Here is a 4,347-nt window from a genome sequence, read left to right as displayed (position 1 = left end):
ATTTCTCCTATTAATCTCCCTTTTGTCAGTTGGTTTTTCAAAGAACATTCAGAGGGCAAAGGGGAAGTTTTCCCTTGGCCCCTACATTGTCAAAATATAACCATCTGGTAGTTTATCTCTCATACCTTATTATGCAAAAGAAATACCTTCCTTCCAGTCCAGAGTTATTTATCTTAACCAGTGCAAGTACCTGGCTCCAAAGAGGGAGAGGGAAAAAGAGAAGTCCATCGCCCACATATGCATATTCTGTACCTCTCATATGTTGCTTACCACACAGTTATGCAGGTGTTGCTTCCAAAGAGCCCAGAGAGCACAGACCATGTTTTATTGCACCATGTATTCTTGTAAAAGCTCATTAAATGGATGGACTGAAAAATTAAGTAAGTCCTTTCACAATTCCAGATTAGAGGCAATATTACAGTCATGTTCCAGACATGATTTGTCACTAGAATTTATATCGAGCAACTCACCTATAAAGTGAGTTTTTAAACATCTGGCAAAGGTTTTGAGAAACTGCTGTCCTACCTTGTATTCTACTGTTTGCTCCATCTCTCTTGTTCCTACATTTACTCTCACAGCAATCCCCACAGAAGCATTTTTTAAAAGGAGGGGAATCAAAAAAAGGGCTAACTGATGCATTTGTGAAGATCTGCAACTGTTTTCCTCCTCGAGTACTGGACCATTGGTTCTCAGCTCTGGCTGTACATTAGAATCATCTGGGAGCTTTAAAAACTGCCAATGCCTGACTCTGTCCGGAAAAATTACATTGAAACCCCTGGAAGTGGGTGCCCAACATGGCATTTTAAAAAGCTCCCCAGGAGAGTCTAGTGCCTGGCCAAGACTGAGAACCACTTTACCAGGCTTTCAGAGAATGCTGATTTAGTTATTAAAACCCAGTGTCAAGCTGGATACTCCACTTCCTCTCTCCCACCTGCCAGGTTTGCTGAACATGTCTGTGGTATGGTCAAGGCATCGCTGTTTCTCTAGACACAGTCTTAATCATAGCAAACACTACTTCCATACTGTTCTTCAGTAAAAGTACTTAACGCTCCCATAAGAGCTTGAAGTGTTAAACAGTTAGCGTCACGCTCCTTGATGGATTTTGTTCCACATAATGATGTCTTCAATCATTTCATCATGCATCATTTAAGAGCAGTAAAATATCACAATTTGTGCTCATGGGCATGAAGCTCTAAAGTACACTCAGTCTGCTGCTGATGAGCTTGGTGGAGTGTTTTCATTTGCAAACTAAGTACGAGATCATGTCACAATAATTTGGTTACGCCAGATACATAGTGCCATCAGCAAGGCTGCAGAACATGCAAAGCTTGCTGCATTTCACCATAGGGTCATAGGCACCTTGAGGACAAATGATTGTACCTTGCTTCCTTTTGTTTTTAATTACTCATAGCTAAATGTACTTAATATATACATACACACATATATAATGTAATATGCATACACATTTTTTTAACCATTTAAAGCTACACCAATGTCATTGGTGGCAGAAACATGCTAATTAGAAACTAAGATGACCAAGTGATATGGCTGATAGAAAGATAATCACCCGTCAGAGAGTGGAGTGACCCAAGTTCTTCTTGTTCAAACTAACCATGTGTGGCCTTGGACAAGTCACTTTGCATCCCTGGGCTCCCGTTTCTCTCCTGTGAAATGAAGGACTCACCTGTGAATGGCATATGTGTTTTTCTCTTATTGGTTCTTCCAATCACTGGCAGAGCCTCCCTAGAAGGTCATGTTGTGAAGAATTCTCAAGCTTCATCTGCTCACTGGAAAGAAAATCATTATCAACATATGGATGTCTATCGTGAGGTCAGGAGAAAGGAAGTGAAGTTTAAGTTCCACTGGACCAAAGACCACAGAATTACCTTCTCAGCCCAATGAAGTGGATGAAGATCAGTAGATATAAAATGAAAACACCTTTTTACAACACCTTCACTACTGATCTTTATAGCCATAAAATAAAGGCATAAACACAAATAAATAAAAAATAAAGATGTGCACACCATACAGATATTACTCAAGGAAATAAATGTAGACCTACCATTCAATCCAGCAATCCCACTACTAGGTATCTACCCAAAATCATTTTATCAAAAGACGCTTGCACTCAAATGTTTATCACAGTATAATTCACAATTCCAATTATGTGAAATCAGCCTAAGTGCCTATTAGTTCATGAGTGGATTAAGAAAATGTGACATATGTACCATGGAATACTACTCAGCCATAAAAAGGTATAAAATAATGTCTTTTTCAGCAACTTGGATGGAACTGAAGACCATTATCCTAAGTGAAATATCTCAGAAATGGAAAAAAAAAAAAAACACATGTAATTTCTAATAATTGGGAGCTAAATGATGGGCACACACAGGCACAAAGTAGATATAAAGGTCACTGGAAACCAAGAAAGGGGCAGGGTGGGAGGGAGTGAGGGGTACCTATTGGGCACAATGAACACTATTCTGGTGACGGGCACATTAAAAGCCTCAACTTAAGCATTATGCAAGGTACTCATGTAACAAAAACATTTGTACCTGCTTAATATTTTAAAATAAAAAATAAAGATGTGTACACAAATATTGGCAGCCTGTCTCTTTATACCCAGTCGTACTTACTCTTCAACTCTAGTTTAAATTCTACCTCTTCTACTAAGCCAACCACATGCCATAACAATAAGTAGCTAATGTTTATATGCCATATCCTGTGTCAGGCACTCTTCTAAGCATTTTGCATATGTAATTTATTAAACTCTCACAACTATTATCCCCATTTTACAGATAGGAAAAGCCGAGACACAGATTAAGTGATTTGCTTAAGGTTACACAGCCAGTGAGAGAGCTGAGATGTGAACCAAGGCAGTCTACTGCAGAAGCAATGTGTTTAACCATTGGACAAAATGACACCCTCTTTTGAACATTCATATCAACCATCCCTATAGTACACTTTTTTTTTGCATGCTATCATTCACTTATTCTGTGTGATTATAGGAGATCAACCAACGTACTTTGAGATTTAGACAGTACATTATGTATGGTGATCATTCATCCTGGTTTGCTCACCCAGTGCCTTTGGGTAGGGGTGGGGAAATTCAGAGAAGGCTTCCTACATGAAGTGATGCCTGAGTTATATCTTAAAAGATGAATAGCAATTAGCCACATTAAAATCAGCAATTAAAATCATTTTGTTCTCTAATGTAAACATTCCCCATTTCCAATTGGTTATATTATATACTTGGATCCCAAAACACATCCCTTTATAAATGGGGTTGACCATCTCTCCCTCCAAAACTCAAAGAAAACCTTAAATTACCTGCAAGAATAAAATTCAGTCCTATTGTAATTGGGATAACTTACTTTACATGTGAAAGTCTTAAAATGTCATTTCCAGGTAATGTTCTTAGATTGTTAGAAAAGAAGAGAAAGATTTAATGAAATTCTTGATTAGAAAAGGAGAAAATATTTCAGGATAAAAAGAGAGTGAGAGAAATAGTTCCCTCTCATAGTCAAGAGCTTCAGACTCTCCAATAAATCAGAGGTAATGAGTGGTAACTTCATGAGGATATGAGGGGAAAGATGCTACATCTTGGTGAGTTCCAGACAAATAAAAACTGTTTCCACTTATACACTCTGTGACCTACTTTAGGGATGGTTAGGCCAACCAGAAAGCACAGTGATCAGAGATAGAACTAAAAGGAACCATACTGGAATACTATTTTTATTTGTTTTTGCTTTATTAATAGTAATCTTGCCTTTTATTGAATAGTTACATTTTTTAAATTTATTATAATAATGAATAATTTTTTAACCTGACCATGACGGCAACTTTATTCCACAGACATGCAAAAATACAAGCCTTGTAAGACACATGTACCTTTGAGACCTGAAAACACTGAGAAGCTCAGAGAAGAAATGTCAGGGAGGAAATGCCCACATCCCACTTCTTCAAAGGTGCACCAGGCTGACTGAGTTAATTACCATAATAGGACGCTCAAACCAAGCTCAAAAGTCAATCTGCCCTAAAGACAATCATATATCCTGGAAATCTGAAGTTACATGCTTCCCAGACGAGGGGCAGGAAAAAAGGTAATGAAAATTATCAGGATGATGAAAGCCTTGCCTTTCTAAGAAACCAATTTAGAAACAAAAAGAAACCAGTTAGAGGTGATTTCAATTTATCAGGCCAAGTTAAAAGCAGAAGTTAGGGTCTGGGCAAAAAGGAAAATAATCAGGAGTTCCAGAAAATAGAGATAGGATGTCAAGACCAAGTGAGAAAACTCAGGGGCTGGAGTGAGAATGTTGCCTGGAAACTCTGTGGTTTCCACCCCTG

The sequence above is a fragment of the Lemur catta genome, chromosome 1 (assembly GCF_020740605.2).
Source record: "Lemur catta isolate mLemCat1 chromosome 1, mLemCat1.pri, whole genome shotgun sequence".
Taxonomy (NCBI): domain Eukaryota; kingdom Metazoa; phylum Chordata; class Mammalia; order Primates; family Lemuridae; genus Lemur; species Lemur catta.
The sequence above is the reverse complement of the archived record's forward strand: the minus strand, read 5'-3'. Positions refer to the sequence as shown.